Here is a 14,027-nt window from a genome sequence, read left to right on the forward strand (position 1 = left end):
TGCAAGCATGGAACAGGGACACTGCAGTTAATATTCCAGGCTAATCCAAAATGAAAACAGTATATAATCCTTTGCACGGGCCATGAAATGATCTGGCTTGGAGCCGAACTTTTTTTTTTTTTTTTTTTTTGAGACTGGCCTGGGCTGCTCTCTTGTCGAAAAGAACATCCAGGTTGCTAAACAAGGCTTAACAATGCCTTTTCCCCATTTAGGACACCAGTCGATCCCTTGCCTTTCACGTTGCACAACCGAGCATGACAGAAACAGCACAAAGCAAAGGCAGCAAGGTGTGCACAGGCTGGCGGGGGGGGGGGGGGCTGGGGAGGGAAGGAATAAGCAGAGTTTTAATTTAACCAAAAAAATTACATGCGCAGAGATTTCATCAGTAATGACTTTTCTTCTTCTTTAATCCTTCGAATCAGGCAGCACTTTGTGAGAGATGGAGAGGGGGGCCAACGTTTCTGCACAAAAGTGTTGCGCTCTTGTTCTCGCGCAGCCAAGGTCACCATTCAATACCTTTCCGTTCCAGAAAAAAAGACCAGCCTGCAGGTGACTGAAAGGCACAGTATGGCTTGTGACGAGTGGACCGGCTTTCTTGACCTAATTCAGGACCCGGGTAGGGAACTGGCTGCCCTCAATGAGAAACAGCCAAGCTGTTGGGCAGCGAGTGCCAAAATGGACGTAGCTCAGGGGGACAGCACCTGCTTTGCATGCAGAAAGTTCCAGGTTCAAGACATGGCATCTTCCTCAGGCAAGGCTGGGGGCATGAAGCTCTGGAGGGCTGCTGCCAGTCAGTTCAGACAGCACTGAGCTGGGTGGACTGAAGAATAAGAAGAGTTTTGATTTGATATCCCGCTTTATCACTACCTGAAGGAGTCTCAAAGCGGCTAACATTCTCCTTTCCCTTCCTCCCCCACAACAAACACTCTGGGAGGTGAGTGGGGCTGAGAGACTTCAGAGAAGTGTGACTGGCCCAAGGTCACCCAGCAGCTGCATGTGGAGGAGTGGAGATGCGAACCTGGTTCACCAGATTATGAGTCTACCGCTCTTAACCACTACACCACACTGGCTCTCATCTGATTCATTGTAAGGCAGCTTCCCATCTCCCTATTCAGGGTGCAAATGTGTTGCACAGTCTTCCAGTGCTTGATGATGGGCCAGGATTGGCATGGTGGCGCTGGAAGGGGTTTCTAGAAAGAACCCCACAACCCACTTTTCACAGGTTTCTGTTGCAGAATTTTGTTATGGGAAAGCTCTGGGACACAGCTGGGCTTCTGCAGCAAACATTCACCGACTGCATTTATACTTCACCTTTTCCTCCAAGGAGCTCAAAGAAACGTGCATAGTTCCCAACCCCCCAATCCTCCTCATTTAATGTTCACAACAACCCTGTGAAGTAGGACGGGCTGAGAGGCCGTGTCTGGGTCAAGGTCACCCAGCGAGCGCCAGAGCCTTGTGGGGATTTGAACCCTGGTCTCTCCCAGCTCCTGGTCTGACACTCTAGCCAGTATACCACACTGTCTCTTTACAGTGGAAACCATTTGGTGGATGACGCTCTTGAGCACACACCCTTTGACCCAGCGTGCAATTAACACAGTGGAAAGGAAAGGGGTTCCAGCTGGGTTAGTATGAAACTGCATACTGTATAGACCATCGTCTAAGACGGGGTCAGCAAACTTTTTCAGCAGGGGGCTGGGTCCACTGTCCATCAGACCATGTGGTGGGCGGGACTATATTTTTTGGGGGGGAAATGAATGGATTCCTATGCCCCACAAATAACCCAGAGATGCATTTTAAATAAAAGGACACATTCTACTCATGTAAAAACACATTGATTCCCAGATCGTCAGCGGGCTGGATTTAGAAGGTGACTGGGCCGCATCCGGCCCCTGGGCCTTAGTTTGCCTACCCATGGTCTAAGGTTATGGGATTCTTATGCAGAAAAGCGAATGAAGTTTGACTGAGAGCATCCTATGTAAATTGGAGGGGGGAGGGGCCGTGAAGTAGGCTCCAGGGGATGCAATGCAGCAAGCTGTCAATCACTCAGTATCTGAAAATTCCATTCTTCGCCCCCAGCAAGTGGAAGGAGACCAACTATTAACGGGTGTTGAAGTGACAGAGATGAGACAGAGCGGGAGAAAGACGGGAGCGAAGACTTGCTGTGTTATATTGGTAAGCGGCATCATCTGCGATACATCCCACACAATGCCTGGTTCTTATCAGAAACATGCAAGATTTCCTTGTTGTGGACCCTCAAACTCTACTGCCCTCTGCCCCAGCCCTACACTCCAGGAAAAGGAGAGATCTGTCAAGCCATCCAACCCCCCCCCCCCGCCCCCAAATCTCTCTGTTACTTGGAATGAACTATGAAACCAATATGTACCATTTAGGGTCCGTGCGCGAGCTGCATTGTGTGTGTGCGCTTTATGGGCACTCGGCTAATGTGCCGAATGACCCCTGGGCATAGACACAGACTTATGAAATAAGGATGCCAAGCACCGCTCTGCACGGCCCATTAACCCCCATGCTGCCCGCGGAGTCTCATAGACCGAACCACAAGAGAAGATGATCTGCTGTGAAGATGATGAAATCTGTCTAGTTAGACCACCACCACTTGAGCTGTCCAAGTACATAACTCTGCCTTCTTTTGGGGGGCGGGGAACCGTAACAGCATCCAGTGCAACTGACTTTCGGGGTTGGTGTGTTGTGCGACAAGCACACAGAGTGCAATGAGATTGAGTGTTTGGGGGGGGAGGCTTGGTTAATTTCATTGTACACAGGTTGTACATTGACAATAAAGGTATTATTATTATTATTATTACCTCACGGTCCCACCTTCCCAGTTCCTAATCCAGTTACAAAATACATATGAATCCCTGTAGAGTTTGGACAGCAGGACTGTAACTGCTACATAACCCTATACAGTGGTACCTCAGCTTACAAACACCTCGGGTTACAAATACTTCGGGTTACAGACTCCACTAACCTGGAAGTAGTACCTCAGGTTAAGAACTTTACCTCAGGATGAGAACAGAAATTGCGCGCCGGCGGCACGGCAGGCCCCATTAGCTAAAGTGGTACCTCAGGTTAAGAATGGTTTCGGGTAAAGAACAGCCCTCCGGAACGAATTAAGTTCGTAACCACTGTACACCCATTAAGACAGGGTGTCTTCCTAGCTTAAATCCCAGGGCTTAACCCTGGAAGAGGTGAAGAAAAAAATTGAGAGAGAGAGAGAGGGAGGGACAGAGAGAGACAGCTGCATGTATTGAGAACAGCATCAGACTTTTGCTGGGAGATGACCTGTGTTCAAATCCCAGCCATGAAACTCCTTGGGTCAGTCAGTATAGCTCAATTCAGCCAGACCCCCTTTGTACAATGAGCATCGTGCAAGGGGAAGAGCGCAAGGTACGCTCACTGGCCTTTCTCCTGCCATTGTGTCTCTCGTCAGCAGCTACATGTTGGAGAAGGTCTGAATCAGAGAGGCTAGTGCAGTGTTTCCCAGATTTGGGTCTGCACCTGCTTTTGGACCAGAACTCCCATCATCCCTAGCTAGCAGGACCCGTGGGCAAGGATGATGGGAACTGTAGTACAAAAACAGCTGGAGGCCCAAGTTTGAGAAACACTGAGCTAGCTTGTGTGTAGGCTTCTGGCACAACCGAGAACCCTGATTGCCAGGGCCAGACTTTAAAAGATTCCCCAGTTATGGCTCCCTGCCCAGTGCTGTTCCCATCAAAGTCCCCATGCAGTATGGCTGCTGGCTGCCAGTCACTCACTCAGCAGTTACTCACATATGTGTTAACCCAGCAACACTTGTTTTATTGCCAATGAGCTGCCAATTAGCCCTGTTTTGTGGCAAGCTGCTGCCATCTTGAATTCTCCCAGGATGCAATGCCTGATGTTGGTACTGTACTGGATTGATAGCATGAGACAGGGATATACGCACACCAGCCTTCAAGTCTGGGCCACCCTACTCAGGCAGTTGCCTGGATCACCTACCCAAACCTAATTTCTATAGGTAAAAGGTAAAGGATCCTGGACGGTTACATCCAATCGAAGGCGACTATGGGGTTGCGGCGCTCATCTCACTTTCAGGCCGGGGAGCCGGTGTTTGTCCACAGACAGCTTTCCGGGTCATGTGACCAGCATGACTAAACTGCTTCTGGTGCAATCTCTAAAGTGATTGTCAGGTTTTTGCAGGCAATTAAGTATACAATCTTTCCTCAATACTTAGCCGATTTCTGTTTTTTAACCTTTCAATCGTATGGCTTTATTTATATGTAATTGTTTGTAAACCACTCTAATAATTATTTTTTACTAGACAGTGGTATAGAAATATTTGTAATATGTAAGTAAATAAATAAAATAATGTGGACTAGAATCCCCATTTCCTAGTCCATAAGACCACATTGAGAGGTTGGGGAGAAATGCCAGCCATGTAACACCTTAACGGTGAGAATGGTAGGGAGGATTAAAGCGCATTAAATATTCAGAACCTTGATCACCGAAACCTGCAGAATAATTCAGGGAGGCAACGGCAAAACGGTAAAAGCTATCCTCATGCTTAAGGCTGGACAGACCCCAAAAATAAACATCTCCCCCCTTCTCCCCTCTCCATTAACATGCGCGGCAGTGGGCTACAAAGGAAGACCAGGAGCCTGGCAGCCACAGAACCACAACATCAATGCTAATACAGTATCAGGGCACCTCCCAAGCCCTGCAGCTTGGCAAAGAAACATCATTATCTTCATTTTATAAGTGAGGCGCAGAGTGAGATTGACTTGGCCACGTTGGAAAAATGAGTCTGCTCTAGAGTTGCAAGCAATAAAAAATCAAAGACAGCCAACTCCCTCCCCCCCAAAAACACACATACACTCGACAGAACACACTTTTCACCGACGGAAGACTAACTCCTCCCTGGGCTCCTAACTCCCTACATATTCCCCTTTCCTCACCCAAAGACATTTCCTAAGTCAAATACTAAGACAAAAAGGGACAAATGGGTTACAAATCCTATTCCCTGTCCTCCCACCAACTATGCCTTAAAACCCACTTTCGGGAAATTACAGGTGCCCTATGCATATATTGAAATGTGCACACCAAGGCCGATTTCTGTTTCAGAGATCCAAGGGGGTTGTTTCACACATTGCACTTCTCAGGGCAGAGAAACACTTCCCACACAGGAAAAAGCTATACTGTATGTAGATCACCTCTCAATTGCCTATAGATAATCTCTTCTTACAGCCAACCAAGGAAGGATCCTAGACACAGGCACATTGTCTTCTAGTGTCTCTCCGAGTCAAACACAAGCACAGCCATGCCTGGTGCCCCGAGGTACGTTTCACACATTGCTCAGTGAACGCATGCTCAACAGGCAGATGCAGCCAACCACGTACCCCTGACTAGCATATGGCTGTTTGCAAACATGTCTATTGCATCCACATCTTGCAATTTAGGTGTAGACTTTTAAGCCGCTCAGAGCGTACACCATGCACCTAAATCGTAAGATGCTAAAGGAGGCTTCGGTATATAAAACTCCCTCGGTGCCACACAACCTATTAAGATTACAAAACAAAGAAATGACGAAGATTAAAGTACAGAGATAAGCAGCCAGAAACCCAATACAATCCAGCAAAACTATACCATAGAACAAAAATACAGAACATGCTGAGATGTTCAGGCAACTTGGTGGTAGTGGAGGTGGGGAATCTTTGCTTGGTCCTGGACTGGCTCCAATCAAGTAGGAATCATACAGCCTGGGAGCCACAACCAAAAAGGTGCTATTTCCCCCTCTGGTTACCTCCCACCCACCCTGGGATGGTGGGCCTTTTGGGACCCAGAAAAGCACCTTTGATGAGAGGCATAAATATGTAATGGCTGAAGCGGAACTGGGATAGCTCAGTTGGCAGAGCATGAGACTTTTCATGCCAGGATCATGGGTTCGGACCCCACCTTGGGCAAAATATTCCTGCACTGCAGGGGGTTGGACTAGATGACCCTCATGGTCCCCTCCCAACCCTATGATTCTGTGACCTAGCTTGCAATGGCGGAGTGGAAGCATAGCTGGCGTCTGCCCCTGGTTCATTTGCCCACCCTTCCCTGTTCCACGTGGCACAACCCCTGGTCAGAATCTTGGCCCCTGCATGGAGGGGGGAATGGCAAGGACTATGGGGCAGCTGGCACCCATAAGGTGGCAGGCCAGCAGAGGTTTGCCAAAGAGTTTCCAGCTAGCTTGGCACCTCCAAGCCAATCCTCACCTGCTCCCTTCAGAGGATGAGGGAGTCTCGTTGGCCCCCATTTCCCTCCTCCCTCACAGAGTGGAAATCTCTCCAACTCAAAAATTAAAGGTTTCCGAGATTGCCCCACAGCCAGGGGTGCCAACTTGGATAAATAATATTGGGGAGGGGGCAGGTAAACCCCGCCCTGCATAATCGACCACATGATGGGGTGCATCCACACCGTTTGAATGGCAATGCCCATCAACTTTAGGGCAATGCCCATCAATTTTATAGGGGAGGGCCTACAGCATCTCCCCAAGTATTCAGGCTGCTACTCCCTTCGAAGGAGACCCGGCTGGCTCCAAACCTACCTTCTCCCATCCCTTCCAGAGGAGGCCCAGGAATCCCAAGCTACGCTGCCACTCCGCCCCCTCGACTGCCCTGAAGTCACGACACCCCCACCGCCTCCCCTCTCTCCTCGGTCCCGGCTTTTTAACCCGCCCCTTCCTCCTTCCAGGCAAACAAACAAGCAAAAAGCGCGGGCGGGCGGGCTCTCCCCTCTCCTCCCTCCTAACTCCCGAGTGCCCGTCGTCGGCCCAGCCCGGACGGAGCCACGTCCACCTTAGAGGGCAACGCGCCGCCGCCCCCGCTCCTGCTGCCCAACCTGCCCGGCTGCCCTCCCCGCTCGCGCTGAAAGCCGCAGCCGCAGGTCGCTTCCCAAGGTCAGCGGGGAAGAAGCCCAGAGCTGCTTCCCGGCCAGGACTGCTGCCAGCCGGCCCGCAGCTCCTCGCCTTCTCGGGCTACTCCCTCGACCCTCCGCGACGGAGGAAAGCCAGAGCTCTGCTGGGAAGCCCCGACGACGAGGCCACCTTGGCGCCAAAAGGGGGACAGCAGGTGGGTGGCGGGCAGAGGGGGCAGCGGCGTCTGCCCCCCCCAGCGCTCTTTGCGCAAGGGCAAGACTTCGCCTGAGCTCGGGCACCTGTTTACAAACACGAGGCTCGCCCCGAGGCCATGGTGCCTCGGAGCATGTGCAGAAAGCGTCTCTCTCTCTCCAGCGGGCACCGTCCTCCTCCCGCCTAAGCATGTCCCCCCCCCCCCCGTTCCTGACGAGGGACGTTCCTTGCGCGCTGACCCCCTGCCTTTCTCCTAAGCCAACCCCGGGGGGGGGCGTCCCTCCCTTTCTCCCGGCCGCCCCCCCCCCTCCAACCGGGCTCGTTATCCCGTCTGGAACTCTTGGGGATTTGCAGCCCCGGCCTGGCCCGCCTTTGCGGCCGCGGACATCCCTGCTGCCTCCCTCGCCCGTCCCCGGAGCAGCGGGGGCGCTCACCTGGGGCCGACGGCTTGTATCTCAGCGGCGGCGGCGGCGGAGGCGAAGGCGCAAGCCCGGCTGCGGCATCTCCGTGCGGCTGCCCAGGAGCTGCTGCTCGCCATCACCCCCGTCAGCAGCACTGCCGCTTCGCCTCCTCCTCCTCCTCCTCCCAGCGCCCCCCTCCAGCTCGGCGGGCTCCGCTGCTTTCTCTCCCTCCTGGCCCAGCCTGTGCAGTCGGCGACGGGCTCGTGGCCGCGCCGCGCGCCGCTGCCTGCCTGCACATCTGGAGAGCTGCGCGAGAGAGAGCGCAAAACATTAAAAAGCAAGCGCGCGCGCGCGCAAAAACCTCCTTCGCGCTTCGCAGCAGGACGAACCTGGGCGCGCCGTCGCCGCAGAGAGCCTCGCGCCTCTCTTGCCAACAGCCGGCAGCTCCCACGGTCCGGGCTGGATGGCGCGCAGCGGCGCGAGGGAAGGAGGGGCTTGGCACGTGCTGCTGCTGCTGCTGCTGCTGCTGCTCCGCGCGAGCTCCTGCCCTCTCCGCGCAGCCACAGGGCGAGGGAGGGCCCAAGGGCGCTGCCCCGCCGCCCTCTCCACCTGCAGGGTGCGCTCGCGGATATAGGCAACTGACCCCGTTCTTTCCCCCTGGACAGGTAGAGGTCGCCATTCTTAATGCTGCTCCGTGGGGCGCTTGGCCGCAGACCCGCGAGCGGCCCTCTAAGGCCTTCTCTTCCGGTAGGGAGCGAGAGGAAGTGTGACCCCCCTGAGCAACTCAGCAGAAAAGCCCCCGCTCTTCTTCTTCCGCCGAAGCAATTCAGCGCTGCACCCTAGAAGGAGTGGAGAGCCCTGAAGCTCCTCCGCGGGGAACTCTAGGCCGATTAACTTGTCTACCTAACAGGGTCGTTGAGGACCTGGTCTGGAACTCGGTGGAGAAGTGGCGGGCTGTACATGCAATACTTGCCTATATAAAATTGCTAGGCCTGGGCGCGAATTTGTGTGGCTTTGCGGAGATCACCACCAGCTTGCTAAAGCTACAACCCGATTCGGAATACAGTGGTACCTCGGGTTACATACGCTTCAGGTTAGATACGCTTCAGGTTACAGACTCCGCTAACCCAGAAATAGTACCTCGGGTTAAGAACTTTGCTTCAGGATGAGAACAGAAATCGTGCTCCGGCGGCGCGGTGGCAGCAGGAGGCCCCATTAGCTAAAGTGGTGCTTCGGGTTAAGAACGGTTTCAGGTTAAGAACGGACCTCTGGAACGAAATAAGTACTTAACCCGAGGTACCACTGTACTGATTTGGGAGAGCCAGCAGCTATGGCAATAGCTCGCCTCCCCAAAAGGGTATGGGAGAATGTGATGCCAACGTCCAATACCAAGACGAAGGTCTACCTAGCCTGAGTTTTGAGCATGCTGCTTTATGGAAGTGAGTCGAGGGCAACTTACAGCCGCCAGGAGCGACGCCTCAATGCCTTCCACATGTGCTACGTCAGGAAGGTTTTGGGCATCGCATGGGCAGTTTCAAACAAAGATGCGCTTTTCCAAGCCCACCTTCCCAGCATGTTTGCTCTCCTGTCTTAGCGACATCTACACAGGCTTGTCCACAGAATGGAAGATGGCAGGATCCCCAAGGACTTGCTCTGTGGGAGCTGGCTTCAGGCACCAGGCCTGTTGGCAGTCCAACTCTGTGTTACAAAGACATCAGCAAACATGGCATGAAGACTGGCAACCTCTACCCCACCCTGTGGGGATCCCTTGCAGATGACCGCAGGTCAAGCAGTGACCAGAGGAGGGAGGATTCCTGGGGAGAAGCACAGAGAAGAAACACCATGGTGCATCTGCAACAGCAGAACCGGGCGCCTTCATCTGTCCCAGCTGCAACAAAACATGTCTCTCCCGTATCGGCCTCTACAGTCACAGCAGCCACCGCAACCTTCGAACAGTTTGATTTCACCTGCAAAGGCGCACTCCTCCATTGTCCCCTGAGATAGACAGATGCCAACAACTCGATGCTTTGCAATGCTGCGGTGAGTGAACAACCTCATTCATGGCCCAGAATGGCTTCTGGCACCTTATTACGTTCATGGGAGAATTGCATGCTTGGAATGTTAGGGAAGTAAAACCCACCAGAGCAGGATCTCCACATCCAGCGGACACAGACTTGGCTCCCCAAGAGTCTCCCCACCACTGGCACAGTTGCCCAAGAGGGAAGGTGACCCTCAGTTTGCAGAACAGCTCCCCACCTTCTGCATCACAATTTGAAAGGTATTGCAGCTTCCTTCTTCCCTACCACCAGAGTGGGAAGGGTGCTGATCAAAGCTTTGGTGTGTGATGAAACCACTGTTTCGGAGACAAAGAAACAGGGCCAGTGAGTGGGAGGCAAGGCCGGCCCACCCTTGAGGCATGGTGAGGCTACTGCCTCGGGCGGCTGGTTCCGCAGGGGCAGCAGATCCTGCCTCCAGAGAATGCATCACCCTTTGCTGCTGTGGTGGCGGTGGCGGCTGCCGCAGTGGCAGCAACAGCTGCAGCATGCTCCTTGGAGGCTGGATCTGCCAACCCTGGAAGGAGATCTGTGAGCTGGGGTGTCTGCAGACCTCATGTAAGACAGTGGATCTGCTGACAGGAAAGCATGCACAGAGGGTCATATGAAGCTGCCTTATACCGGGTCAGACCATTGGCCCATCTGACTCAGTGTTTTCAACACTGACTGGCAGCAGCTCTCCAGGGTTTCAGGCAGTCATCTCCCCTACCCCAGAATGGGATCCTGAATGGGGCAACTGTGCCCCTGAAGGACCAGGTGCACAGCCTGGGAGTCATTTTGGACTCACAGCTGTCCATGGAGGCACAGGTTAATTCTGTATCCAGGGCAGCTGTCTACCAACTCCACCTGGTACGCAGACTGAGACCCTACCTGCCCGCAGACTGTCTCACCAGAGTGGTGCATGCTCTAGTTATCTCTCGGTTGGACTACTTCAATGCGCTCTACGTGGGGCTACCTTTGAAGGTGACCCAGAAACTACAACTAACCCAGAATGCGGCAGCTAGACTGGTAACTGGGAGCGGCTGCCGAGACCATATAACACTGGTCTTGAAAGACCTACGCTGCCTCCCAGTATGTTTCCGAGCACAATTCAAAGTGTTGGTGCTGACCTTTAAAGCCCTAAACGGCTTCGGTCTAGTATACCGGAAGGAGCGTCTCCACCCCCATCATTCTGCCAGGACACTGAGGTCCAGCGCCGAGGGCCTTCTGATGGTTCCCCCGCTGCGAGAAGTGAGGTTACAGTGAACCAGGCAGAGGGCCTTCTCAGTAGTGGCACCTGCCCTGTGGAACGCCCTCCCACCAGATGTCAAAGAGAAAAACAACTACCCGACTTTTAGAAGACATCTGAAGGCAGCCCTGCTTAGGGAAGCTTTTAATGTTTAATAGGTTATTGTATTTTATTATTCCATTGGAAGCCGCCCAGTGTGGCTGGAGAAACCCAGCCAGATGAGTGGGGTATAAATAAATTATTATTATTATTATTATTAACTGGAGATGCCAGGGATTGAACCTGGGACCTTTTGCATGCAATGCATGAGCCCTGCCAGCTGAGCTGCAGCCCTTCCCATGTACCTTACCTCCTCCCCCCTCGCTTCATGCTCTGCTTGTGTATATTTTTAAATAGAGCGAATATTGAAAGAACACCATGAGTGATCTCCAGTGTTCTCTCCTCGAACCCAAACAGCGCTGCTCCCGAATTTCTCACGGTTCAGAGGAGCGGAAGGAGCTTAGGCTTATAAAAGCCCCCAAACTGGTTTAAAAATACATCTGCTGGAAGTTTTTGTCTTGGGTTTTAATCTCTGCCATGATGAATTCGGTTGGTGGCTTTAGGATGACAGGGTTGCCTAAGGGCCCCCCCCCCAGCCCCCGTCTGTGAAAACGGGGAAAGAATAATACTCACCTGACACAGCTGTCATAAAGATTACAAGATAATGCACTTGAAGGGCTTTGAACACTTGAAAACCCTTATACAAACGCCGCTTCCGATTAATAAATATGCAGTGCAATATTTATTACAATGTAATGGGTAAATATGTATTTGAATATAAATTTCCATTCGCCTGTGTCATGTTACGGCACTTAAAATGTAAGCAATCTTTACTGGAAGGATACGCTTATTAGGCACCGTCAGTGCCTTGTGGGGCCTGTAAATCAACCTTACCTTGGAGCTGGAATTCAGGAATTGGGGTGCAGGTTTAGGAGCGCCACAGATCAGGGGTGCACACTGGGAGAGCACAGGGTCCAGAGGGGTAAAGATCCAGTGCTTTGATAAGGTTGCGGATGGTAGGCCATCTCTGCCAATCAGAAGGTCGGCGGTTCGAATCCCCGCGAAGGGGTGAGCTCCCGTTGCTGGGTCCCAGCTCCTGCCAACCTAGCAGTTCGAAAGCACGTCAAAGTGCAAGTAGATAAATAGGTACCGCTCCTGCGGGAAGGTAAACGGCGTTTCCGTGCGCTGCTCTGGTTTGCCAGAAGCGGCTTAGTCATGCTGGCCACATGACCCGGAAGCTGTACGCCGGCTCCCTCAGCCAGTAAAGCGAGATGAGTGCCGCAACCCCAGAGTCGGTCACGACTGGACCTAATGGTCAGGGGTCTCTTTACCTTTAAACTGTGCTAGTGTGGTGCGGTGGTTCGAGCGCTGGACTGAGGCCAGGGAAACCAGGGTTTGAATCTCCGCTCAGTCACAAAGCTTGCTTGTCGGGCCAGCCACTGCTTAGCCTACCTCCGAAGGTTGTTGCGAGGATAAAATTGGGGGACGCGGGAAAACATGTCTGCCACCTTGAGTTCATTGGAGGAAAGGCAGGAGGAGATAGAAGTAACAAAAAATCCTAGCATCTGTATCGGGGTCAGTAAACTTTTTCAGCAGGGGGCCGGTCCACCGTTCCTCAGACTATGTGGTGGGCCGGACTATATTTTTTGGGGGGAAATGAACGAATTCCTATGCCCCACAAATAACCCAGAGATGCATTTTAAATAAAAGCACACATTCTTTTCATGTAAAAACACCAGGCAGGCCCTACAGATAACCCAGAGATGCATTTTAAATAAAAGGGCACCTTCTACTCATGTAAAAACACGCTGATTCCTGGACCATCCATGGGCCGGATTGAGAAGGCGATTGGGCCGCATCCAGCCCCTGGGCCACAGTTTGCCTACTCCTGATCTATATACAGTGGTACCTCGGGTTAAGTACTTAATTCGTTCCGGAGGTCTGTTCTTAACCTGAAACTGTTCTTAACCTGAAGTACCGCTTTAGCTAATGGGGCCTCCTGCTGCTGCCACACCGCTGCTGCACGATTTCTGTTTTCATCCTGAAGCAAAGTTCTCAACCTGAGGTAATATTTCTGGGTTAGCGGAGTCCGTAACCTGAAGCATATGTAACCCGAGGTACCACTGTATTACCATTTATCCCAGAATATGTAGGCACATATGTAGGCTGAGTCAAATTCCTAGTCTGTCTAGCCCAGTATTGTCTACACTGGCTGGCAGCAGCTCCCCATGGTTTCAGGAAGCTTATGGTCCCAATTCTACCTGGAGATCCTGGGGATTGAACCGTCAAGCAGATGCTCTACGGCTCAACTTTCTCCCTTCCCCTGTAAGTGTCCATGTGTCCCCGTGTGTCCCCCAGTATAACACAAAGCCAAAGCTCACTAATGACCTTCAGCTAGTCATGATCTCTCAGCTTAACCTACGTTACAGGATTGCTATGATAAAGTGGGGAAGAACCAGGTTCTGGGGTCTTTGGAGGAAGAATGAGATTAAATGTCATGAATAATCCTTATTGCGTTCCCAGCAAGCCTCTGGGATAATCACACCGTAGCAAGCAATTGCAGGTAGCTGTCTCAGTCCATGAAAACAAAGCAGTCCAACAGTAAAGCAAAACCCTCTTTTTAATAATTAGAAACGGCTAAAAAGTCACAGTGAAAGTGATTGAATTCTTGGCCAGCAGTCTTGTTTAATCTCCCATCCCTTTGGATTGCTAATTTTTGCCTGATTAACTCTAAAGTTAATATCCTTTCCATGCCACTGAGAGCAAGCTGCTGGTGATTAGGTCTCAGAGATGCGACTAGGGCTGCTCACAGACCAGACATTTAACGTAAAGTTACCAGATTTATGAATCCGGGGACCCTTTTCAACTTCAATGGATTTTGGATGGGGACTGATTTGTAAATCCGGGGACTATCCCTGGGAAACGGGGACGTCTGGTGACCTTAATTTAATGTGCATTTAAAGAGCTTACTCAGAAGAATCCTGGGGACTGAGTTTGCTGAGGGTGCTGTGGACTGTAGTTCTGTGACAGGTGAACTACAGTTCCCAGGATTCCTTGAAGAAAGCCACCTATTTTAAACATATCGTACATTTCACTCTCTATTTTCTTGAGCACTTGATACTGTTTCTGGGTGGGCATCTGGTTTCTGGAATGTTTTAGAGGGAGAGACAATAAAGGGGGAGCAAAGTGAAGCCATA

General features: G+C 51.9%; 1 protein-coding gene and 1 long non-coding RNA gene across 4 annotated transcripts in view; one reads left to right on the forward strand and one right to left on the reverse strand.

Annotated features, from left to right (window-relative positions):
* The window catches only part of LOC307208778 (G-protein coupled receptor 22-like), a 45,983-nt gene extending 36,363 nt beyond the window's left edge, over nucleotides 1-9,620 (reverse strand). The window contains exons 1-2 of one of the 3 annotated variants that reach the window (XM_079963730.1): nucleotides 8,153-9,620; nucleotides 7,543-7,815 (exon numbers count right to left, since the gene is read on the reverse strand). The gene's annotated coding sequence lies outside the window, so the exon portion shown is untranslated. Of the gene's footprint in view, nucleotides 1-7,542; nucleotides 7,816-7,898; nucleotides 8,081-8,152 lie in introns of those variants that run through there. The other 2 variants (XM_079963732.1, XM_079963731.1) reach the window with 2 other exon arrangements.
* The window catches only part of LOC307209225, a 247,000-nt gene that overhangs the window by 202,339 nt on the left and 30,634 nt on the right, over nucleotides 1-14,027 (forward strand). The window lies entirely within an intron of this gene.

This window comes from Podarcis cretensis, assembly GCF_951804945.1.
Source record: "Podarcis cretensis genome assembly, chromosome: 2".
In the NCBI taxonomy this organism is placed as follows: domain Eukaryota; kingdom Metazoa; phylum Chordata; class Lepidosauria; order Squamata; family Lacertidae; genus Podarcis; species Podarcis cretensis.